Source organism: Anas platyrhynchos, chromosome 1 (genome assembly GCF_047663525.1).
Source record: "Anas platyrhynchos isolate ZD024472 breed Pekin duck chromosome 1, IASCAAS_PekinDuck_T2T, whole genome shotgun sequence".
In the NCBI taxonomy this organism is placed as follows: Eukaryota; Metazoa; Chordata; class Aves; order Anseriformes; family Anatidae; genus Anas; species Anas platyrhynchos.
Window position 1 is genome coordinate 107,387,605 of NC_092587.1, and position 27,373 is coordinate 107,414,977.

The following is a 27,373-nucleotide window of genomic DNA, read 5'->3' on the forward strand; positions in this document are numbered from 1 at the left end:
CATGCAGACATGCATTCAGTAAAATAAGTTCACCCTCAGAAGGCTCTAGGAGGAAAAAAAAAAACATAATATTTAAACAGCAACCATCATTCCAGAAAACAATTTCTTACCAAAGCTTTGCTGTTGTGTTCCATATTTTAAAATTCTGAAATGGGGCATAAACTAGTTGTTTGTACATTTTTGGTAATTCTGGGACATAAACAAATAGTTTGTACATTTTTGGTCATTTATATTGGCCTGTTGAGACTGCAGACTAAAGCACACATTTATTAATTCTAGGGGAGGAATGAAGAAAGGAGATCACAGAATGGTTTCTATTGGAAAAGACCTTAAAGATCATCTAATTCTAACACCCTGCCATGGGCAGGGACATCTTCCACTAGACCAGGTTGCTCAGATCTTTAATTATCACAAAAGCACAGGCATGTTGAAAGGAAGTTTTATAATTGGCCCCAGGGTTGAGGTTCATACATCAGAGAATAATTAAATTTCATTGTTAAAATATGTAACAGGCCCCAAGCCACTAAATTAATTAACTTTAGGAACATTATTGAGCTAGAATTTATAATCAAATAGACAGACGGTATTTTAAAAGCCTCTTTAGGCATGAAGTTTAGTTTTATTTTTGAGGAATTTGATGATTTAAAGATTGGCCAGCATTTATAACTAGCTTGTTGATATTCTGACAGTAGTGACTTATTCTTCATTTTGTTAAATATCAACCACAGCTCTACTCTAAGGATATATTTTCTTGATATTATTAAGCTTATTTAACAAGTTTCAACATACTGTATAAAACAACAACACACCTTTCAAAGCTCATATCCTTCTAAATTATACATGGAACCATACAATTCTAAACACCCTCTGAACAGAGACAAGAAATCTTCTATTTGACCTTTAATAGAAAATGCATTTTTCCATGTATATGAGGAAAGCTTTATATTTTTAATGACATTGTTAAACACTGTTTTAGTGATAGGTTGTAATTCTGATTAGACCCATGTGAAGACATCATATTTCAGAATGCTAAATTTTAACATTAATGTTATATAGCTCTGAGAAGATTCAGTTTCACTTGAGATTTAAAGTCAAAGATTGTCAAGTAAAATTAGCTAAGCCATGTGATTTCTGAAGTCAGCAGTCAGAAAAGAGAAGTCTAAATTTTTTCAGAGTTCCTGAAAAATATTGATTTTGCCTTTATTTTTAGTATAAATATTTTTGTTGATACTGCAAGGAGAGGACAGAAATAAGAATATTGTTTTCCAAAAAAGGGATGAAATAATATTCTCCTTTTCTGATATTTGTGATGAAAACAGAACAAAACAAAAAAGTAGCAAACAAGCCCCCATCTTCTAAATATAGTGAAATTTATGAGATATTTTCTTGTTTTCTTTCAATTTGCCTATATTCACATTAACAACTTCAAGAATAGGACTCAAGAGTTCTTCTATCAGTCAAAGTAGGGAAGATCTAATAATGGTCCTATCAATTAAATGTTTAAATGCTGAAGATCATGGTATGAAATCTATGTTTCTGAGTAACGCACATTGTCAATAGAAGAGAGAAGAATTCAGAAAGGAAGAAAAGGGGATGATTATCCATATAATAAGAAAGTCAGGTTTCACTGAGTTGCTGGTTACTTAGATGAACATTCACATCTTATAATGCAAAAGCTGAATATATGTCCTTGATGGAATTAACAATTTATATTTTTAACAGGAGTATTGTCCATCATATTTTCTTCATATCACTCTCATGTTGTGTATCTTCAGTAATTTACAATAAAAATATTTAGAATAAAGTCCTCATAGTATCATAGACTTGTGTAATGGTTTGGGTTGCAAGAGACCTTAAAGATTATTTAATTCCACGCTGACACGGGCAGGGACAACTTCATGTAGACCAGGTTGCTCAAAGCCCCACCAACCTGGCCTTGAACACTTGCAGGGATGGGGCATACACAGCTTCTCTGGGCAACCTGTTCCTGTGCCTCACCACCCTCTGATTAAAGAATTTCTTCCTTAAATATGTTTCAATTAAATTTTGAACACACACAGTTTTTACAGGTTTCAAAAATGAACTGATCTTTCTGTTTCTCATTTGGAAATCAGGGGTAACCACATGGAAATCAGAACAGTAAAACATTCACATTCAAAAACCAGTGCAAGTAACAAAATAAAGATATTATAGTCAGACAAAAGTATAGGCTGAAAATCCTGAGCTAGAAGCAGTATATTTCTGTAATCATGGAACCTAACAGATACAAAAATAAAAGACCACATTCAGAAAGAAACTTCAGATCCTGGTTATGGATTTGAAATGCTTTTTGATTTTGTAAAAAAAAAAAAAAAAAGCCTGAAAATGGAAGTGTGGAATATTGGAATATCTGCCAGGCAGAAAAAAAAGAAGAGCTTAAAAAGACAACTATGAGCTGGTTTACCAAGTCATTAAACAGCAACTTTTAACCCCCTTCCTTCTAAACCATGTACACACAAAAAGTATTTCAGAAACAGACTTCAGAATTGACTCAAGTTCAAAGAAGCTCCTGGGAACAGCTCTTCCCAAGCACCTCACTTCTTCAAAGTGCTAATGAGGTAGAAAGAAGAATTTACAAAGCAATTACTATGTCCAAGCGATCAAGTATGGCAAATTCCAAGCTGTAGGATATGTTGAAAACAAAAAAATAGAAATAATTAAAAAAAAAAAAAAAAGTGTGTAAGAGAAAAAAGAAATGAGTAGAGATAAATATAGGAGGGAAGGAAAGATAATTATAGCAGGCATTCTACTCTATATTAATATGTATCCATAGATAATGAATACAAAAAGAAGGGCATGACAAAGCTGACCAACGCAATACCTATGATGGAGAATGGCACGAGAAAAGTGCAAGGAACCTACAATCCTGTAAAATTAACCTCAGTCCCAGGAAAGGTTATGGCAAAGATTGTCCTGGGTGCTGTTGAAAGGCAGTTAAAGAACAAAGCTACGATCAGGCATAGTCAACATGGGTTCATCAAGGGTAAGTCCTGTCTTAGTAATTTGATCTCCTTCTACAATAAGGTCACTTGGTGGATAAAGGGAAGACCATGGACCATCCCTCACAGCATCCTTCTAGATAAATGTTCCAACTGGGAGATAAACAGGTTCACGTTATGCTGGTTGATGAACTGGCTCAACAGTAGAGCTCAAAAGGTTGTAGTGAACGGGGCTATATCTGATGGGCAGCTGGTCACCAGCGGTGTTCCCCAGGGCTCAATTCTGTGTCCAGTCCTGTTCAATGTTTTTATCAATGATCTGGATGCAGGAATGGAGTGCATCCTCGGCAAGTTTGCTGATGATCCTGAACTGGGAGGTGCTGTTGACTCCCTGGAGGGGTGAGAGATCTTGCAAAGAGTTCTGCATAGATTGGAGCACTGGGCGATTACTGATGTCATGAAGTTCCACAAAGGAAAATGCCAGGTTCTGCACCTGGGATGGAGTAGCACCGGCCACATGCACAGACAGGGAGACAAGTGTCTGGAGAACAGCTCTCCAGAAAGGGATCTGGGGGTGCTGGTAGACAGCAGGCTCAACATGAGCCAGCAGTGTGCCCTGGTAACCAGGAGGGCAAACTGCATTTTGGGATGCATTAAACACAGCATAGCTATCTGGCAAAAAGGGGTGATTCTCCCACCATATTCAATACTAGTGCAACCTCACCTTGAATATTGCGTGTGGTTCTGGGCTCCACATTATAGGAAGGATGTTAAAATCCTTGAAAGCACCCAGAAGAGGGCAACAGAACTGGTAAAATGGCTGAAAGGCGTGTCCTGTGAGGAGAGGCTGAGCGTTGTCCAGTCGTGAGAAAAGAAAGCTGAGAGGTGACCTCATTGCTCTCTGCAACTCCCTGAAGAGGGTTAGTGGAGAGGGAGGTGGCAGTCTCTGCTCGCTGGTCATCTATGACAGGACACATGGGAACAAAGCTGTTCCAGGAGAGGTTCAGACTGACCATTAGGAAACCTTTCTTTACCATACATGAGGAGGTTGGTCAAAAAATGGAACTGTCTTCCTAGGGAGGTGGTTGATGCCCCGTGCCTGTCAGCGTTCAACAGGCATTTGGACAATGCCCTCAATAACATGCTTTAACTTTTGGTTAGTCCTGAAGTGGTCAAGCAGTTGGACCTGATGATATTTTTGCATTGGGCTTCCATGGCAAGGTTTTGGTAGAGAAAGGGTTGCAGGTGTGGCCTCAGTGAGAAGAATCCAGAAGCCCATGTTAGATAAGAGCCAGTCCCAGTTTCTTTCAAAAGGTTCCTGCTACTGGCCAAAGCTGAGCCAATGAAAGATTCTGGTTGCACCTCTGTGATAGCATATTTTAAAAAGTGACTGCAGCTGGGAGTGACAAGTGATAAAATCTACAGAGAAATAATCCCACAGACACCAAAGTCGGTGCAGGAGAAAGACAGGAGGTGTTTCAGGTGCCAGAGCAGAAGTTCCCCTGGGGCCTGTGGAGAGGCCCATGTTGGAGCAGACAATCCCCCTGCAGCCTGTGGGGTACTACAGTGGAGCAGATCTCCATGCTGCTGCCTGTGGAGGAGCCCATGGTAGAGCAGATGGACCTGAAAGAGGAGCCCAGGCAGGAGTGGGTGGTATGTTGGGAGCTGCTGCCTGTGCGGAATCCATGCTGGAGTAGTTTGCTCTTTACAGATGGACCCCATGGTATGGACCCATGTTCGAGCAGTTCTTGAAGAACTACAGTCTGTGGGAATCCCACAATGGATAATTTCAGGAAGGACTGCATGCTGTGGGACAGACCCCACATTGGAATAAGGGTGATGATGGAGGAGCAGCAGATTTCAAAACTGTATAGACTAACCATAACTCTAATTCCCTGTTGCTTTGTGCCACTCAGAGAAAGGAGCCAGAAGACAGAAGGTGTCTTCTCTTCTCTTCTCTTCTCTTCTCTTCTCTTCTCTTCTCTTCTCTTCTCTTCTCTTCTCTTCTCTTCTCTTCTCTTCTCTTCTCTTCTCTTCTCTTCTCTTCTCTTCTCTTCTCTTCTCTTCTCTTCTCTTCTCTTCTCTTCTCTTCTCTTCTCTTCTCTTCTCTTCTCTTCTCTTCTCTTCTCTTCTCTTCTCTTCTCTTCTCTTCTCTTCTCTTCTCTTCTCTTCTCTTCTCTTCTCTTCTCTTCTCTTCTCTTCTCTTCTCTTCTCTTCTCTTCTCTTCTCTTCTCTTCTCTTCTCTTCTCTTCTCTTCTCTTCTCTTCTCTTCTCTTCTCTTCTCTTCTCTTCTCTTCTCTTCTCTTCTCTTCTCTTCTCTTCTCTTCTCTTCTCTTCTCTTCTCTTCTCTTCTCTTCTCTTCTCTTCTCTTCTCTTCTCTTCTTCTTCTCCTCTTCTCTCCTCTTCTCTCCTCTTCTCTCCTCTTCTCTCCTCTTCTCTCCTCTTCGCTTCGCTCGTCTTGGAGGACAGACATCATAAGGAGAGCCCCGAGCCCCACCCCCCCTTCTCTTTTCCCACTTTTTATTGCTGTGTGACATCACATGCTGTGGAATAACCCTTTGGTCAGTTTAGGTCAGCTGCCCCGGTGATGGCCCCTCCCCACTTTTCCACCCTCAGTCTACTGGCTTTGGGGGTTCGTAGGGAGTCTGAATGCTGTGCCAGCATTGTTCAGCGATAGACAAAACAATAGTGATATCAATGCTGTTATAGCTACAGGTGCAGTGTACAGCACTACAGAGGCTGCTGTAGGGAAAATTAACTCCATCCCAGCCAGACCCAGTACAGCTCAAAGTGAAAAGTAAACCTACAAATACTAGTACACATATTATGTATACTGTTGTATACATAATATACTGTTATAGGTTGACTATACATATATTATGTATATGTTTAGTCAACTATACTGTTGACTTCTCTGAAGATCTGAACTTACAATCAAGAGCTAGAGAATTTGGCTCTTCTCTGTCCCTAAGTGTGTCTATAACTGGAGTCAAGAATATTTGCATTGTCCAGGGTACCCTACAGGGAGAAGGTCATCTTCACTGCTGGGAGCAGTGTAGTTGAAGAACTGCTGTTATCACAAGATAAAAGCTTTTAAAAAATGAAGTAAGGCTATCAGCTTCTTCGGGTGTTTTGTATTTTATTTGTCCTAACATTTTGGAAGAAGCAAGGGATAATTTTTCGCTTTGTTTTTGGGGGCTGCGATGTGGTGTGTGTATGTTGTTTGCTATTTTTTCATGCTGCCCAGAACAATTTTTGTAGCTGTTATTTTTGCTACATTTAGCACAGCCAGTTCCCTTTCTTCATGGAAATGTCAGTAGTGCAGTTATCGTTTTCTTCCAGTGTGTCAGTGTGTCAGCTTCTATAAGTAACTGCTGTCCTCTGCTCTTCACAGAGGAGTGAGCTCTACTAGAAGGGCTAGTACAAGACAACAGTTGCTATCCTTCCCCATCTCTTCCATCTCTTAGTTACATTATGATTATTTTATGTTAATGTATATAACTTTATTAGCATTTTATTTTACCATGTAGCCTCTTAAATGTGTCAAAAGAGCAGCATCTCCTACTTTGGGAACTGAAGGTTAAAAGACACACTGTTTGCAAATGATACAGTGCCAGAGTGAGACTTGTGAAAATGAAAGCAGGAAAGAATCCGGCTACTGAAAGTAACTTTTTATTTCTATTTTTTTAATAGCAAAAACAAAACCTCTCCAGAAGATGGCCTTAAATGGACAAGACATAAGATAGCTGACCATTTATCTTCTGAAACACTATATTTCCATTGTGTTTTCTGAATTAACCATTAAGCAAGTTTTTATTCCTCTTACAAATGAGGCTGTTGGTTATATTATGTTTCTCCCACCTTTGGAAGGTCAGTGTGTTGTGTTTAGGTATTTCCTAGCTGGGGTGCACCAGGTAAGAGGTAGTTTGGAGGAAGGCTGTAGACCAGAGGAGGGAATGGAGACAAGGCATAGCTGAACTGTTCTGTGTAGCACATTCAGTTGTGAGTATTTTATCTGATTTTTTTTTTCATTTGATGGTGTTCATCCAAAAAAAAAAAATATATATATATATATATATATATTTCCTATGGAATCTAGTTTAAGAAAATACCTATAAACCTAACAACTTATATTCAGTATAAACTTATGTTTCATGCAGCTTGGTTACCTAGAATACTTCTGATGACTGTTACATATAGGACAGTTGTCCCAGCCTTCTAGTCTTTTTGCTTTGGATGAAACAGTGCTGTCCACCTTTCAATAGGAGGTCCAAACATAAAACAAAAAGATCAGAGAGTGTCAGTCAATTACTTGGGGACTATTTTATACCTCTGTTCACTTAGGTCTTTATTTCTTTTCTCAGAAAACAGTGGGTTCCCTTCCTGAGTAGTCTGTCACGAAGACTGAAATCTGTTCTTCTTTGGTTTGTATTTCTGTGAAGAAAACAGTTTGAGGGATTGGTAGAGAAACTTCTTACCTAGGTATGAGTATCTGCTCTTTGCTATGCATTTGGCTGTAGTTTGCAGTTATTTCCTTATATGATCATTTTTCTCTGAAATGTCCAAATGTATAAAAGCAAATGAAACAAAGTAACATGAATCCTTTTGGAACTTTGTTAGTTTGTGAAGGACTAAAGAAAATGGTTTTTTTTTTTCCAATGGATAAATATATACACCCAGCTGTATCCAGTAAACAATATTGAAACACCAAGAGTTTGATTAATCAGAAGTTTGACGGACCCTGCTTTGTCCCCAAACAGAGACCCTTTCTGAAGTCAAGCTAGCAATATCTGTATGTGCTTACTTGCCTGCTGAACTTCTGTTCCAGAATAGAATATTCTGGAACTTCTGTTCCAGAATAGTAGAAATTATTAGCCATATGATTTTGTGGTGCAGCAAGAAAGAATTCTGGGTCTTCTTGGTCTTCTACCACAATGAACTGTGCAAAGTTCAAAGGAACTGAAAGTTCGAATGGCTCTGTAGTACAGAAACATCATATATTTTGAAGTGAAATAACTAGCAAAAGAACTTATCATTTTACTATTTTATTTTATTTTATTTTATTTCATTTTATTTCACTGCAGGCATGGATTTACTGTGAAACTGTAATTTATTTATTTTTCCATGGCATTGTAGGGAATTAATATGCTGCCTACCACCATGGTTGAAAAATCTAATTAGCTGTCAAAAATAAAAATTTTCCTCAACTGTAATTATTTATGAAATTAAATGCAAACAAGCATCTACATGGAGTGAAAACAAGCAACAAAGTCCCATTTAAGCCTTCAGGAAAGGGTGAATCCTGAAAGGTATACCTGTGCTGATCCAGCTCTTTCTGAAGACATGCAGTTAATTCCATGTGAAAGTTAAAATAAGTTTAAGATATATAAGTTTCCCTAAGAGCCTGAAAAGGTTGTAGGTCATCACCCTTACAGGTAACCATCATTGCAATTCCCCCTCTGGATGAAAACAGTAACAAGTGATCTCTGGGGTTTTGTATGCTGCAGTTCAGTTGTTCAATGCATATGCACTATCAATAAGTATTCTCACGACATGTTAAACCTGATCAGAACTTAGTATTGTATTCATTGGTAGGAACATTTATACTAATATGAGTATGAATTTACCAGTGGTAGAACTAAGAGAATTCTCAGCAGTATGTTTCTGTCAAAAGGAAGAATGGAGTTAAAAAGTAGACAGAATTTTTTTTTGCTGTATTTCAGAAAATTCAGCTGACAAATCCTGCCTTGAGAACATGAGATGGGATTTTTCTCATTTGGTGTCTTCAAGAGAAAAGTTTGCTAAGCCTTTGGAGCTGCAAGCACCTAGCTCTTCACCTGTACTGTTTAGCAAAATAAAGGTCAAATAATGCACATCAACATAAAAAAAATAAATGTTTCTTTGCCAAGAATACCCACATTTCTCATATAATTTGGTCAGAACTGAACAAAACTAGGTCAGGTTATGGTTGTTACCTTCAGATGAGCGCACAGCAAAGCTGAAGAATAGAAATTAGGTTTTAATGAAAAAGAGATAATTCCACAAGATTTCAGTCTTTACATGTTTGAATTGTACTATAGTGATAAATATTCTTTTATCTCAAAAAATATGCAGAGCATTTAGAAAAATAGAATCTGTAGTTCACAAAAATAATTGATGCTAGAAGTTGTCAGTGAAGAGGTGGCTGACCTGCTGTACACCTTGCCCTGCTTAGCAACATCCCTTAGCAACAACAGATTATTAGCACATATCATCAAATAGGAGAGAATCATGGATAACAAAATGCTAATAGTTTTTTGTATCAAATGGGAGGTGGAAATGAACCTTCAAGACTTTTTTTTTTTTTTTTTTTTGCTATTGTTTGGATAAAGTCACTATTCGCCTAGAGTTGTCTTTTTCATTAAATATTTAACTATTTTTAAATGTAAATTTTTGGTTTTGGCTTCTCATGTTCACACATTGTGTCAATAATTTATACTTAAATTCTCCTAAGATTCTATATTTGTTTCTTATGGCCATGAAATTCCCTCCTATGGTCCTCTGCAGTCATTACTTTGTATATAAAGTTAAGTCATACCGATTTTATTTGAGACCCTTGAATATCTGAATCTGAAAATTCAATTATATACTCCAATTTCTATTTGTTCTCACAAATTTAATGCCAGGCATCTCCTCCCTATGTGCAGGAGGTACAGAGGTTTTACCAGTCTTCATTAAAGAAAAAAAAAAAAAACTTGTCATCGTGTAGGGATATGGTTTAGTGGGGACTGTTAGTGTTAGGTTAGAGGTTGGACTCGATGATCTTGAGGTCTCTTCCAACCTAGAAATTCTGTGTGTGTGTGTGTGTGTGTGTGTGTGAGAAAAAATATTTTTTTAATACTGTTAGAAGACATCATGAGATTCCCTTTTGCTCAAAGATTACAAAATAAGAACTGCAGGCAAAAAGCAGTCTGATAGGATTTTCCTGAGTAGGCTTGGGCTGTTGCTGTAGATCAGTGACCCTGAGTGGAAGCAGAGTTGTGTGACTTGACTCCATCAAGGGAAAATGCATCGGGGTTCATGGCAGACTAGAATGTATTTAGTACAGAGAGAGAGTATCAGCTAACCTTGAAATGGAAGCAGTATCTCCAGATATAATGGGGTCAAATCCAAGAATGGACACTCTGATCTCCTCTAGGGTCTAACAGAATTTCTCAAGTGCCACATTTAGCTTTTCTGGAGTACTGATGCTCTTTAACTGTTTTGTAAAAATGGAATCTGTCTGCTGTGCTACATGTGAGGTGCCTCAGTTTGCTTCATTTCTATAATAAAATACATTTTTTGAAACTCAATACAGTTTCTTTTTGTTTTGAAGAAAAATCCTCTACTTTGTTTGAAAATATATATCAGGAAGGAATAATACTTATGCTTAATTCACAAGGCTTTTTTTTTTTCTTCTATATAGTAATTAATGGACACACAAGTCATGCCAATATAGTCTGCAGTATTCTTTAGTAATGTAAAAATCTCTTGAATTTTTGGAGAAATTTTAGGTATTGAATGATCTACTGTGCTTCTCTAGTACATAAACAAACAAAATAAAACCCCACCTTTATTAGTTTCCATAACTATATTTTATTGCAGGAACAACAGTTGTGTTGTATTCAAATGTGATTAATACAGTTGAATACATATATAATATAACAAGTTATTTGCTGTACTGCAAGCAAGAGAAAAAAAATAAGAATTTTGTCCCATGGCTTTAATACTCTAATACTCATTAAACAATGGTACAAGTAATAACAAACATGATCTTCTGGAGAACCCAGCCTGTCTGTTGCACAGCCACAAATTGCTCTGTTGCATCTAGCATGTGTTTTTTAAGTAGCTGTGTTGTGCTCCCACATGAAAAATACTGGTATATTTCAGTTTCCCTGGGCCTGACTGGGACATACATACCTTGGCAGCCCTTCAGTGTTCAGGTTGTGAATGTTGCTGCTTAACTGAAATGGAAGCTTTCTGCTGCAAGAACCAAGGACTAATTCTCAGCTCATTAACTTATACATGAAAATTAGACTGTCTAGTCTCGCTTTTTGGACACTGTGGCTTTCTATCACTAGTCAGAGATGCTTGATGGCCATGGTAAATGACTGCACAGACCTTGTAGAATAAAACTCTGAAATTATCATTTTGCTCTTTAGCTGGAACAAGATAATAGATGAAGTAAAAAAAAAAAAAAAAGAAGAATTAAAAAAAGAAAGAGAGAGAGGGAGCGAAAGAAAGCTATATCTATGTTTGAATGTTCCCATAATGTTTCTGTAACTCTGGTAATTTCATACGGGATTTTCTCAACATTCCAGTGAACTGGACCTCTCCATGAACACTTCCTCTTACCCTCCCTCTTGCACAATCACTGTCCTACTAGCTGTTGCACAAATCCTCTCTCCATCCAGCCTTTTCCCTTTGAACTCTTGAGTTTCCCCATTTCCATTATAGATATTCTTGATTTTCTTTAAAAATGAAATGCTACTCTTCAAACCTTTGAGAAGGGATTGGTGAGAAAAAGAAAAGCAAAAACTTGTTAGTATAAATCCATGCAATGATGTTATTATAAAAATATATCATCATAAAATTAAGGAACATATTGCATGTATAAGATAGTAGAATTAAGTTAGACATAGGTTATTTCAGTTGGTTCCCAGTGGCAGAACAAGAGACAGTGAGCACAAACTGACACACAGAAGGTTCTGTTTGAACATCATAAACACCATTTCTTTACTGTATGTATAACTGAGCACTTGTACAGGTTGCCCAGAGAGGTGGCGAATCCCCATGCTTGAAAATATCCAAGAACCATCTGGACATGGTTCCGTGCAAGCAGCTGTAGATGGCCCTGCTTGAGCAGAGGATTATACCAGATGACCTCTGGAGGTCCATTCCTGCCTCAACCACTCTGATTCTGTGACTCCGTGAAACTATAAATCAGGATCAATTGGCAGTTACAGAGGCAAAACGAGTATTATCTGATATTGTTTGCAAGTTTTTTGATGCTTGCTTTACTTTATTGGGTTGTCAGATATAATCATTTTGAGTTTCCATCCGTGGCATCAATGCAACAAAAGTCTTTATAGTTGTTATAGTCTTGAATATTTTAAAATTCACTACTCCTCCAGAGAAACTAGGAAAAAAAAAAAGTTTTCTAGAATGATATTATTCATTCTTCATGGAGTCAGTATTTTTCTAAGATAGGAAATGATCTTAAAATTACTTGAAGTACCTCAACTGCTGTCATTTTATAATTAACAGTTTGCTATTTAATTAGCAGGTTTCAATGCATTTTATTAGTGAATTACTGATGAGTAAATATGAATAGCTTGTATTATTTTGTTGATAACATACACTTAGTGCATTGTTAATCTGATAAAATGTCTCTAGGGTACTATGCTTATCTGTTCCAGCCCAAATGATTGCAGTTGTATTGCACAAAATGATCTTAGCTGGTTAAAGGCTCTGAGCACTGAGAATTGTACCTGGAAGCAGCATTGATAAATGTATAAGGAAGTAAAGGTCATGGTAGGTCAATGCCAAGGATTCTGCCCTGGGAGAACAGGCAAACACAGAGAAAAGTTGGACTTGCTTACCTTTCTTTCATATAACATCTACCACAAATATCTGGAACATAGAAGGATGACCTGGTACCTTATTAAATTTTTCTCAGCAACAGGATATCCTTATAACCTGGAAACTTTGAAAGACTGACCAGCTCTTGGGAAAAGCAGGCAGCCTGTTTCCTTCCTGAAATGACAGTTGGGTTACAGATCATGGGGCTTTCAACTCCAATAAAAACTCCAGTAAGAACAAAATCAAAACAAAACAAAACAAAAAAAACCACCACTGCTAAACAGTAGAAAATGTACGAAAATACAGGTCACCCTGTGAGAACTGAACATTTCAGTGCAGCTTCCTCTAGGAATTTCCATCAGGAAATGAGCGTTTCATCTCATGAATGAGATTTCATCTTCCTCCAGTAAGAAAGGAATATTTCATACACCTTCTTAGGTTTAGAGATTCACTGATGATTCACTGATGTCTTTTGAACATTAGAAAAGCATAAAATAGGCAAATTAAACAAACCACAGGAATGACTGATACTAGATATCTCTGGAGATATTCAAGGCTTGTCTGGACGCCTACCTGGGCAGCCTGCTCTGAGAAACCTGCTTTGGCAGGGGGGTTGGACCCGATGATCTTTCTATGTCCCTTCCAACCCCTATAGTTCTGTGTGATTCTGTGTGATTCTGTAAATTGGGCTTAATAAAAAAATCCTTCGGTAAACTCAACTTTCATAACTGAGATACAAAGAAGTATTAGCTTAATTTTAGATGAATATATTCTACGAGAACATGACTGGTTACAGTGTTCAGCATTCATGATAAGGTAAAAGCACATCTTCATCAGGGATCTGAAGCACATCTAAGGTTAACAAAATGCTGACATACTTTTTGTTGCTAGTAACACTAAGGGCAAAGCCTCAACAGAGTTCAGCAAAGCCTTTAACTATATTTAACTTTAAACACCTTAGTTTTCCCTTTGCCTTCAAACCTTTTTCAGCTATATTGCAACAGACATCTTTAAGACATTTTAAGACCATCTCCTGCTCTATTCTGTGCTGGTGTGGCCTCACCTCGAGTACTGTGTGCAATCCTGGGCACCACAGTACAAAAAGGATGTAAAACTGTTGGATGTAAAACTCTACTTCTGGAGTGTCCAGAAGAGGGTAATGAAGATGGTGAAGGGCCTAGAGGGGAAGATGTATGAGGAGCGGTTGAGGTCGCTTGGCCTGTTCAGCCTGGAGAAGAGGAGGCTAAGGGAGGACCTTATAGCAGTCTACAGCTTCCTCAAAAGGGGAAGTGGTGGAGCAGGCACTGACCTATTCTCCTTAATCACCAGTGATAGAACCTTTGAGAATAGTGTCAAGCTGAGGCAGAGGAGGTTCAGGCTAGACATCAGGAAGAGGTTCTTCACTGAAAGCATAGTTGTACACTGGAACAGGCTCCCCAGGAAAGTAGTCACTGCACTGAGCCTGTCTGAATTTAAGTGTTTGGCCTGTGCACTTACTCACATGGTCTAAAATTTTGGGTAGACCTGTGTGGTGCCAGGAGCTGGACTTGATGATCCTTATGGGTCCCTTCCAACTAGGTATATTCTGTGATTCTGTGATTCTGTGACACTGGTATTCTCACAGCACCTTATTAAGTTTGTTTTAAAATCTCTAAAATTAATCCATTTTCCTCCTAGCAAAGAAAAATTAGGATTATCATATCAGTTTATAGTGTGTCTGTGCTGATGTTAAGTGTAAAGTTTTTCTGATTGGTATTAAGCTTATGCTATGCTCATTTTGCTTTTTTTTTTTTTTTTTTTTTTTTTTTTTTTTTTTTTTTTGGTAAGGATAGCAAATTGATAAGCTTGTAATGAAAATACTTTCAACATCTTCCTTAAAGCTCAAGTACCAATTGAGTTACATGAAGAGTCATATATTCCTTTTTGATAAGCAGCTTCCCTAGGTATTTTTTATATTGGTAGTCTCCAGCTGAGATAGGAAATCTCCAGTCATCCATATAGTGTACTAGATCCAGTAGTCCAAGGTGCTTAGATTTATTACAACTTATTCTTTACAGTACGATCTCTCAAACTCTGATATACTGGTTTTATCCTCAATGCATAAGAACATCCCATAAATACCCTACTGCTGCACAGTTCTCCCAAAGAAACCATATTTGGGAATCACTGCTTTCTAAATCTCCAGAGACAGTGTTTATGTACAGAGTGATAGTGATGAAAATCCAGTGAGAAGGAAGGTTTTATGGCGCACAAAACTTCTGAGGACAGGATTCTGTCAGGTGGCCAAGGTGTGCTGCCTCTTCATAGCCTCCATGCCTAGACTCTTGCGCTTAGTTGGGAAGAGGCATAAATGTTTTCTTGGATTTGTCTGCCTTGTCAAATATTCACATAAAGTAGAACATACTTTTAAAATCAATTGGTTACTAACTTTCCTTAAAGCAGCTAGAAATATCTCATTCTGAGAATATTTTTTTAGTTCCTGTATCTTTATATATTGAATGCTGAGTCTTTCTTGGACATCTGATTTTGTAACCTTAGCTTTTATGTAATACTGAGGTTAATTTAAACAATTCCTTTGGTAGTTTCTGTTGTCAGACTAGATATTCAACCCTCACTTATTAAATGATAGACTTGCTTCTCCTACATAAACTCCTTGGTTTTGTCCAGCATTTATGTTGCAACAGAGAGGCTGTTATCATGTCACAATATGGTATCCCACTGGCATTATCTCCTTACAAGAGTAAATATCTGTATAAATAGTTGTGGAGAAAAAAATATTTTGGGAGTATATGCATATTACCTCTGAGCACTGTGCTTAAGCTACCATACTGACATTTTTCACTTCTGCTCTTGCTGAATTTGAACTGCAGTTGCAAAAATTAATGGCTGCTTTTTTATTTTGTCCTTCAGTTTCAGCATCCTTTTTGCACAATGAGTTTCTGAGACATTCTATGGTTGTCAAAACATGTGCAAAATACTGAAACAGTAGTAAATATAAATTAACCATCTAGATAAATATAGGCCTTACTGGAGAACAATAAAAAGATGCAGACAATAGAAGGCAGGACTATTGAAACAACGGTTTCCATCATATCCCTTCAGTTCCAAAAATATCACTAAAAGGTACAATTGTTCTTGTCAATCACACCTTTGTCTCAATTTGACTAAAACCTTCCACCTACATTAGAAATCCATTAGCCATACTGTTTTTATGACAGGTTCATTACTCCACGAGGCGGGATTTTTTTCCCCCTATTTATCAAATCATTCTTTAGACTCCATTTTTGTGTCTATTTTACATGGCAGCCTGAGACCACAGAGCTGCCTGTGTGCAATGATTTAGGGGAACTCAAACAGGACCAAACAAAATAGATGGTCACTGTGAATAATTCATGACATTTCTTCAATTTCTTCAGCATATATCCAAGAGGCAAGGCTACTGATGGTAGGAAATGTTTTTGATTATGAGGGCATTATGAAGATTTGAGATTGAAGTTAACAAAAAGAAATAAACTCAGACCCTGACAGATGAGTTGAAATGATTAAGTTATCAAAAAATAATTATGTTCCTGAATACAGGGTGAGATATTGTCTCAAACTATTATTGAATGATGGAAGTTTGTACTAACTGGTGACTGTGGGCATCCAGTCTTGGGAATTTTGAACTGAAAAGATTTTCAGAGATAATATTTCACTTTTGGAAAATAAGGTTTTATGGGGATTTCAAGTCTAAAACCATAGGCAACTTTTGAAACAAATTTGCCCTGATTTTGGTTTCATTTTCTAATGAAAAGTGACTGAAAAAAAATGTTTTTTAAGTTATTTTAGAATACAAGCTCCATTTAAAAAATGTCCTTAAGTACTTTTGAAAACTATGACCTTTGTACATTTCACAAGAAACAAAGAAAAAAAAAAGAATGGAATTGACAGAATGTTTGAAAGACTAGCAAACTACATGTATATACTCTGAGAGGGAAAACCGTTTTTTATCTGTTATGTTTTCAGCTTTTTGTATACATACATGACTGTAGTTCAAGAAGAGATAGTGCATAAATTATGACCTATTTTTGATAGATTTTGAATAATATTAAAGGAAGGTAAATTTACCTTTCCAAAATGTCTGTGTTCATTAAAAAGTTTAAAAGTGCTGATAGTGAACTCAGAGAAGAGAAATATTAGTATGTGTTTTCTGCACTGAACAGAAAACTCTTAGCAATACATGTACAGATATAAATCTCAAATTAATAATTTGCCATAAAATTTTCAGAGCTGTACTGAAGATTCAAAAGGTCTGTCAATGACCTTTGTGTGGGTTGTTAAATAAATAACCAGACATGTAGATCCCAGTGCACAGTGCCTGTCTACACAATAGACACCCAGACTAGTTCAGTGGAAGGGCTTATGCTAGCTTACAACTGGTGCTGTGCAGTTACAGTGCTTATGGTCTCCAGCTGTCCTGTCTAGAGTATTCCACAGAATTGTGACATATGGGTTTACCAGATTGGCCAAGCTAACAGTAATTTCTGTGATCCTTTAAGGATGTGTCCCAGAAGTTTACTTGGCATTTGTCAGCTAATGCCTGACAATTAAACTACAATGTTTCCCATCAAAAAATATTGATCCTCGATAATGAATCTTGCTAGATTGTTTATTTGGGGGATTGAAACAAGAGAAACACAGTCTATCCATCAAACATAAAACATTAACAAAATAAAAATTCATTGCAACACTGGATTGAATTTGAAAAGTAATTCTTAATTAAAAAGTATTACTTGCAATGAACTCTCAATGTTGCATTTGCAATTTTCTAGCTTATAGTTTCTGAACAGTTAGAACATTGTTTCAAAATGATGTCATGGCTTAAATTAACCTATACTTTAAATAATCTGGGTGGTGGTAGTATTTTTGTTTAAAGAATTAGATTAGATAATTACAAATGAATAAACTATTTTGCTCTGCTAGGCAAATAAAGGTTTCACTTCTACTGAAATTAAATGGAGCACTACAAATTCAGCTGTAACAAAATATTCATTTTTGTTGATTTCACAGCATCTCTGAAAATGTCATCTGAGCTAATATTTTTGTCTTCTCCTTTTCATACCAGTCACTGTACCTCCTGAAAACTACAGAATGGAAAAGACTTGAAATTTGAAAAAATATTTAAAACTGAGTTTACAAGTCTTCTGAATGTGTTTTCAAAGATGATGAAAAAAAATAAAAAAAAAAAAGTATATATATTTAATTAAGTATTTTATTTATCTACTGAAGACCAGCAGTTAAATGGCAATAGAGAAGCACTGGAAAGAACAGATTCTTTTCCATAGAAAGGTAGACTTCTAGATGTTGACTGGGAGAGCACTAATGCTCAAGTGGCTTTCCTTCAATATGGATGAAATATTTACCTAGTGAAGTAATGTGAGGAATAAATAATTTTATCAAAAGGAATGGAATAGAATGGAACGGAACGGAACATAATAGTTCTGCTGGAAGGGACCTACTATGGTGTTTTCATAGCAATGCGTGGCTAAGGTGCTAAGGTCTACCACACCACTCTCTCACTCCCCCTCTTCAGCAGAACAGGGGTGGAAAATATGAAGGGAAAAAAAAAAAAAAAAAAAAAAAAAAAAAAAAAAAAAACAGAAATTGCTCACTAATTACCATTATGGGCAAAATAGTCACAGCAATGAATGACAATTCATAACTGATTAGAGCAGAAACTAAAGGCAAACTAAAGACACCTTCTGTCTTCTGGCTCCTTTCTCTGAGTGGCACAAAGCAACAGGGAATTAGAGTTATGGTTAGTCTATACAGTTTTGAAATCTGCTGCTCCTCCATCATCACCCTTATTCCAATGTGGGGTCTGTCCCACAGCATGCAGTCCTTCCTGAAATTATCCATTGTGGGATTCCCACAGACTGTAGTTCTTCAAGAACTGCTCGAACATGGGTCCATACCATGGGGTCCATCTGTAAAGAGCAAACTACTCCAGCATGGATTCCGCACAGGCAGCAGCTCCCAACATACCACCCACTCCTGCCTGGGCTCCTCTTTCAGGTCCATCTGCTCTACCATGGGCTCCTCCACAGGCAGCAGCATGGAGATCTGCTCCACTGTAGTACCCCACAGGCTGCAGGGGGATTGTCTGCTCCAACATGGGCCTCTCCACAGGCCCCAGGGGAACTTCTGCTCTGGCACCTGAAACACCTCCTGTCTTTCTCCTGCACCGACTTTGGTGCTTGTGGGATTATTTCTCTGTAGATTTTATCACTTGTCACTCCCAGCTGCAGTCACTTTTTAAAATATGCTATCACAGAGGTGCAACCAGAATCTTTCATTGGCTCAGCTTTGGCCAGTAGCAGGAACCTTTTGAAAGAAGCTGGGACTGGCTCTTATCTAACATGGGCTTCTGGATTCTTCTCACTGAGGCCACACCTGCAACCCTTTCTCTACCAAAACCTTGCCATGGAAGCCCAATGCAAAAATATCATCAGGTCCAACTGCTTGACCACTTCAGGACTAACCAAAAGTTAAAGCATGTTATTGAGGGCATTGTCCAAATGCCTGTTGAACGCTGACAGGCACGGGGCATCAACCACCTCCCTAGGAAGACAGTTCCATTTTTTGACCAACCTCCTCATGTATGGTAAAGAAAGGTTTCCTAATGGTCAGTCTGAACCTCTCCTGGAACAGCTTTGTTCCCATGTGTCCTGTCATAGATGACCAGCGAGCAGAGACTGCCACCTCCCTCTCCACTTCCCCTCTTCAGGGAGTTGCAGAGAGCAATGAGGTCACCTCTCAGCTTTCTTTTCTCACGACTGGACAACGCTCAGCCTCTCCTCACAGGACACGCCTTTCAGCCATTTTACCAGTTCTGTTGCCCTCTTCTGGGTGCTTTCAAGGATTTTAACATCCTTCCTATAATGTGGAGCCCAGAACCACACGCAATATTCAAGGTGAGGTTGCACTAGTATTGAATATGGTGGGAGAATCACCCCTTTTTGCCAGATAGCTATGCTGTGTTTAATGCATCCCAAAATGCAGTTTGCTCTCCTGGTTACCAGGGCACACTGCTGGCTCATGTTGAGCCTGCTGTCTACCAGCACCCCCAGATCCCTTTCTGGAGAGCTGTTCTCCAGACACTTGTCTCCCTGTCTGTGCATGTGGCCGGTGCTACTCCATCCCAGGTGCAGAACCTGGCATTTTCCTTTGTGGAACTTCATGACATCAGTAATCGCCCAGTGCTCCAATCTATGCAGAACTCTTTGCAAGATCTCTCACCCCTCCAGGGAGTCAACAGCACCTCCCAGTTCAGGATCATCAGCAAACTTGCCGAGGATGCACTCCATTCCTGCATCCAGATCATTGATAAAAACATTGAACAGGACTGGACACAGAATTGAGCCCTGGGGAACACCGCTGGTGACCAGCTGCCCATCAGATATAGCCCCGTTCACTACAACCTTTTGAGCTCTACTGTTGAGCCAGTTCATCAACCAGCATAACGTGAACCTGTTTATCTCCCAGTTGGAACATTTATCTAGAAGGATGCTGTGAGGGATGGTCCATGGTCTTCCCTTTATCCACCAAGTGACCTTATTGTAGAAGGAGATCAAATTACTAAGACAGGACTTACCCTTGATGAACCCATGTTGACTATGCCTGATCGTAGCTTTGTTCTTTAACTGCCTTTCAACAGCACCCAGGACAATCTTTGGACTAATAAAAATGAATAAACAAATAAAATTGCATGCCTAAAGTAAAATTCTTCAATTTTCAATACTAGCAATGTATTTTCTTTCCTTTTTTAGGGGTAAAGTGTCTTAAAGAGTTTTAAAAGAAATTAGTTTAAAAATTACCAGCTGAATTTACATGCTACATTCCCACCTCCAAGTAGGCATTTTAGTCTGAATCTTGATGAAAATTAATTAATTTTAAATTTATAATACCATCAACGTAACACTTTTCAAACACTTATATATGGCCTGTGAAAAGCTAGGATTCTGGACAACTCTTGCCTCATATAACAGTTTCATTGGCAAACCTGCCAGGCATCAGGGTTTGAATTTATTTTTCAAGGTTCTAATCTTTAAATTATCATTTGGATTTCTTCTTGAAATACATTTAATACTAAATCTTTTTAATTAAATATTTTTGTATTACTCCTTTCATATTTCATGAAGAAAAAAAATAAATAATGACTGCATATTTAGTTCCAGTTGGGATTAAAATTCTCTACAAACTTGACCTTGTCATAAAACCAGTTTTCTGTACCTTGGATACATGTCTTGGCATAAGCATTAACCCAAACACATCAAGACAGATTTAAACTCCCAAAACATACGTGAAATTATTCCTAAAAATAGGTTCTATATACTTTATAAACTAAGATATAATTTAAATCATATTCCTCATACATGCATTCCTATTCAGTGTTTTCAACAAGGAACAACTAGAAATAAATTCCTGTCAAGGCAATCAGAACTAATTCTAAACAGCACATCACTTTGTCCTCTCAAACTATTTAAATTTTAGTCCCTTGCATTTTTCTCATTACATCATAAAGAATTAATATGCAATGAATTCTGCTTGAGAATATCTCTTTACAATTCAAAGTATATTGCCTAAATTGTAGTCTATTATCATTTTTGTCCTTTCAAATACATTAACATTTACTGTGTTGCATGGATAGTTTTCTCTATTTTGTATTATATGGTACTTCCAAACCACACAAAATTGTGATGGTGGTATTGTAATATATGGGCAGAACCAAGTGTTTAATGTTTATCTGTACCACTGCAGTTGGAAAAAAATATATTCTACTGCAGTCCATAATATGAGTCTCACAAATGTAATATTTCCCATTAAACTACTCATTTGATAGGCACAAGTAAAGCAACCTAGTTTCCTTCATTTTCCTACATTAATTAAGAGAGAGATTAGACACAAAAAGAAACTAACAACAAAAAGTAAAAACGTTTATTTCTAAGCCCTGAGTTTGATAAGTCAATGTCTAAATTACAGAAGATGTGTATAATGGCCTATTGGTATAGCCCGTGACATAAACAGAGAGGAACATTTGAGAAGTTACTTATATTGTGCTAAAAACTGCAATAATGTATTTCATTTTTTGTAATATCAATTATAAACGGACTTCAAAGTAACACACTTAAAGTTCTCTTTAATTTAGGATATATGCAGACTCTCACAAAAGTGTTTTTTTACAATATGTCAGAAAGAGAAAACAGACAAATCAATACCACCATCACCATTTTGTGGGAAAAAAAAAAAAAGGTATCAAACAGTGCTTATAAGTATATCGTGGTTTAGCCCAGCTGGCAGCTAAACACCACACACACACAGCCGTTCACACACCCTCCCCCGTCCCTCTCTGGGACGGGGGAGAGAAATGGAAAGTGAAGCCCGTGAGTTGAGATAAAGACAGTTTAATAAGACAGGAAAATAATAATAACGATAATAATAATAATAATAATAACAATAATAATAATAGTACAATGATGATAATAGTACTACTAATAATAATGTGTACAAACAAGTGATGCACAATGCAATTGCTCACCACCCACTGACCGACGCCCAGCCTAACCCCAAGCAGTCCAGCCCCCTCCCCCAGCTAGCCACCCCTATATATTTTTTAGCATGACGTCAAATGGTATGGAATACCCCTTTGGCTAGTTTGGGTAACCTGTTCTGGGTCTGTCCCCTCCCAGCTCTTGCTGCACCCCCAGCCTGCCCGTTGGCAGGACAGAGCGAGAAGCTGAAACGTCCTTGGCTTGGTGTAAGCACTGCTCTGCAACAATTAAAACATCAGCATGTTATCACCACTCTTCTCATCCTAAGCCAAAACATAGCACCCTACCAGCTACTAGGAAGAAAATTAACTCTGTTCTAAATGAAACCGGGACAAAGTATTTAACAACGTATATTAAACTGTAAGTCCTGTTATCAGTTTCATGTGGGCAGACATTCTGAATGCATGAAGCCAATTTTTTTATGATTTACAGATGACATAATTAGGCCTCTTTGTATAATAGGTTAACTGGAATAAGAATACTTATACAGATAAAAATACTCGATGAAAGCAGTTTTAGTTCATATATGGTAATGACAACATGTTCCATAGTTTGTGGTATGCTGTGGTGTCTGAACTAAAACCCATCAGAGTCAATTAGACTGCTTAAGGTATTCAAAGTTAAAGATATTTTGAAGTGCTTGGTTGAAATTATGAGCTGAAAGAAAAAAATTATATATACCTTTTGAGGTAACAACTTCTTACAGAAAATTGTTCAGATTCAAATTCTAAGAAACTGCTCATTTTAGTAAGGAAATATGTTCTGTAATACCAGAAATTATCATTCTCACTGAGAATGTGGTTACACTCAATTATTGAGAAAATGATATAATCACTTAGATTGGAAAAAACCTCTAAGATCATCTAGTCCAACAGAAGACAGAATTTGAAAACCTGTGTTTATGTATGCACATATTTATGTCTACAGAGTGTGATGAGTACAAGCATCCTGTGGTGGGTTAAACTTGGCTGACAGTCATACTCTCACCCAGATGCCCCCTCCCTCCTGCCACCCTGCCTCCTCAGCAGGGTGGAGGACGTAGAGGGGAGAAAACCAGGAAAGAGGGAATGAAGAAGTTTGCAGGTCAAGATAAAAACATGCAAATTACTTGTCAATTACCATCACAGACAAAACAGACTCAACTTGGGGAAAATTAACTTAATTTATTGCAAATTATTAATATTCAGGAATTGAGAGTACATATACATACATACATATATATATATATATGTATGTAAACTTAAAACACTTTTCCTACCACTTTCACAGGCTTCTTTACTCCAGACTCCACTACTCCTTCCTGGCATAGCACAGTGTGGATGGCATGTGGGAGAGGGTTATGATCAGTTAGTAGTGGTTTCTCTGCTGCTCCTTCCTCCTCACACTTTTCCACTGCTCCAGCATGGGCTCCCCACAGGATGCATCTCCTTCAGGGCTTATCAGCTTGCCCTGGCATGGGTCCTCCATCCACTCTGGTGCTGTGGCTCAACTCTTGCTGCTCTGATTGTGGTGTTCCTCTGTTGCTTCTCTCTCTTTTTGTCCCTTCTCCTCCTCTTTCTGTCCATCACTTTCCATCCCCTCCTCCTCAGGTTGTCCCCAAGGTGCCACCATCTTGGCTGCAGGGCTCGGCCATGCCCTGAAGTTGGAGCCAGCTAGGGCTGGCTGAGGCTGACACAGGGCAGCTCTGGCATTGCTTCACTGAGGCATCCCCCAGCAGAACCTGTGCATACTGGCACACAAGTATGGAAATAGTATATGTGCATCTATCCACTCTCTTTTGACATACATTTGTATATAGATATCATCTGTTTTTCATATATGCAAGGAAAATAGAGAAGGGAAAAGAATCAGCATAAAATGCATTCACCAGGAGACATTTCATGCTACAGAAATGCATACACAGAGTAATTTACAACTTGGAAACATAATCATGAAAAAGACAGATGTATATTCATTGAATTCATTCTATTTCATAGCCTGATCAGTGACATATGTGAGTTAAACTGACAAGATTTTACGTTTTTATATTCTGACTGTATCCTACATATTTGTATACAGCAACAGTTTAGATGCCATGGCAGGAAGGTTCCAGTTCATTGTTAAACAGACACTTCTAGTAAAGGTTTATTTTGTATATAAACAAGGTGTGAAATTAAGAGTTTTGTTAGAAGAGATTACTTCAGATGATTACCCTTATGAATTTTCTTTTTCACAGAACATATTTCATTCCACTCAAAGTCAGAACAAAGCGAAAATGTCCTACCAAAATGTCTCACTGGTATTTTGCACTTTATGAACTGTCAGTATGATATAATGTAAAATCAGAAACACATATATAACTATATCACAATCCAGTGGAATGGAAAATCTGCAGAGAAAGCACTAGAAAGAAATTAGGGAGAATGACATAAAATATAAAATTGAATGAAGGATGTTACTGGTAATTTGTGCTGTTGACCAAAGCCTATTTCTGTTCCAACTAACTTGCTCGCCCTAAAATAAAAAGAAAGCTTGTTAAAGATAATAATTTCTGACCCCTACAGCCCAATGCTGGACAGAAAGGACTGGTGATAAACAGGCTGTTTAAGGTCTCCTGGAAGTAAAAGATCTAACATTGCTCTGACAGCACAGAGCTAGAAAGCTGCCCCTCTCACTACATGATGACTTCTTGTGGCCCAAGGACTTACCACCTGGTGAAAAGACATAAAAGCCAGCTGCTGGAGTACAATTTCTCTCCTCATGCTTTTATAGGGGCTGGGCTTGGGACAGCTAAATGTGTTGGCAAAGTGTTGCTATTCCTTTTCTAGAGGATGGCTCTAGCTCATATACTTCATATGCTGCTTTAAACTCTGCCAAGCTCCAAGGTCACCCGAACACTGGCCCTATAATCTGTGAGTCATAACTCACTCCTCCACAGTCCTGCTCTGTTGCACCCAACAGATACTAGGTGAAGTAAAAAATCTGTCCTCGTTTTTAGGAAGCATAATCTTCATGTCATTAAGTAGAAAGATCTCCTGAAATACGATAACATTTTCATTCTTATGACAAAGTTAAACATACTCCCTTACAATCCCCTGAAATAAGAGTTTATATAGCTTCCTTTCCGACAAAAAGATCTTTTCCTTTCTCCTTTCCACCTGTACAGCCTCAAATGACCTTTAATAACTCAGTAGACAGATAAAAATAATAATAATTCTTTTTGTTAGTAGTAAGATTTATTATTCTAGACTATAAGACAAAATATGTGCTCATTTGTCTTCAGCCATCATTCTCTTCTAACCATACATTTCCCTATGGGAAAGAACACAAAGCCAGACGGAAAGACCGAATGTGTTTACAAGATAAGAGAATGTGAATGACATTTAGCCAGGTCACGATCATTTATGCTGATGTAAACTTGGATTAATTCCATGATAATGTTCTTCATAGGGGTGCCACCAGTGTGGAACTCTAGCTGAGCAAAAACTACCAAAGGAGGGCAGGGAGGTACTGTGGCAGGACACATCTGGAGACTTTAGGTTAATAATGGGGTGGGGAGGGAGGGAGAGAATGGACATTTAAGCAAATTGTTTTCAGGATATTTCTATGCTTCCTTTTGTTCCTGAGAAATAAATATTAATCTGTTATTAAATAACGAAGATATCACTTTCTGTGGGAATTTGGATCTGACTCATTGCAAGGGCTAAAATAGATATTTTAGTTTGTGAATGATCCTAGCTAAATTTGCCAACCAAAAGTAGATAGAAAATTTCAGATAAAATTTACAAAGAATCTCTAAACTTGTCATCATATTTGTCTGAGCTGAACTATTAAATTTATATTTTATAATGTAATTATAGTGTAAATATAATGTAATTATATATAAACAAATGTTAAACTAACATATCTTGAAGAAAACACCTTGTTTTTCACATCAAAACCTGATCATCAACCTGGCATCTGAGTTTCAACAGGCTTATATGATTAGATAGCAGTTGTAAGAGTAGAAGATTATTTTATTTTATTTTATTTTATTTTATTTTATTTTATTTTATTTTATTTTATTTTATTTTATTTTATTTGTCTGTGTAGAGCTACATGCAGAACAGAAATAATTTTTGAGAATTTCAATAAAAATTGAAATATAACAACTCTAGCTGATATTTTCTTTCAGTGCATTTCTTCCTGCCATATCACTCAAATTAAATATTTTTTTCTTCATATGTGTACAAATATGTGCATATATGTATATACAATATGTTTATAATGGAAGCAAAAAGGCAAATAAAAAAACTCTATCAAGATTTGTGCTGTCTGGTTGTGTAGGGATGGGATAAGGAAAACGAGGACTCTTGAGCTTGGCAAGAGATGCAAGAAGGGATTCTATAGCTACCTTGACCTGAAAATAAAGGCCAAGGAGAATGTACCCCCTCTGATGGATGAGAGGGGAGAACTGGTAACAACAGACATGGAGAAGGCTCAACAACTTTTTGCCTCAGTCTTCACTGATAGTCAGGCTTCCCACACCTTTTCTTTTCCTGAAACTGTGGATGAGGATGGGGATACCAAAGTCCCACCCACTGTAAGTGAAGAGCAGGTTTGAGACCACCTGATGAAACAGAACAGTTACATATTTGGGACCTGATGATATGCACCCCAAGGTCCTGAGGAAGCTGGGTAATGTAGTTGCCAGCCTCTCCATCACATTTGAAAAGTCATGGCAGTCAAGTGAAGTCCCTGGTGACCAGAAAAAGGGAAACATCACTCCCATTTTTAAAAAGGGTAGAAAGGAGAGCCTGGGGAACTACAGAACGGTGAGCCTCCCCTCTGTGCTTGGAAAGATCATGGAAAAGCTCGTTCTGGAATCAATGTCAAGGCACGTGCAAGACAAAAAGGTGATCTTAGACAGTCAGCATGGCTTCACCAAGTGCAAATCGTTCCTGAACAATCTGGTGATAGGACAAGGGGGAATAGTTTTTAACCAGAAGAGAGGAGATTTAGATTAGAGGTAAGGAGGAAATGTTTCACTCAGGGGGTGGTGAGGCATTGGAACGCATTGCCCAGAGAAGTTGTGAACACCCCATCCCTGGAGATGTTCAAGGCCATATTGGATGGGGCCTTGGCCAACCTGATCTAGTGGTTGGCATCTGTGGTTGGGGGGGAGAAACTAGATGATCTGCAAGTTCCCTTCCAGCCCATGCCATTCTATGATTCTATGATTTCAAA

General features: G+C 37.8%; 1 long non-coding RNA gene across 1 annotated transcript in view; it reads right to left on the reverse strand.

Annotated features, from left to right (window-relative positions):
• The window catches only part of LOC119714628 (uncharacterized), a 52,091-nt gene extending 31,796 nt beyond the window's left edge, over positions 1-20,295 (reverse strand). Inside the window, exon 1 of the long non-coding RNA XR_005261984.2 lies at positions 20,212-20,295. This is a non-coding gene — a long non-coding RNA (uncharacterized lncRNA). The remainder of the gene's footprint in view (positions 1-20,211) is intronic.
• Between the last annotated feature and the right edge of the window lie 7,078 nt (positions 20,296-27,373).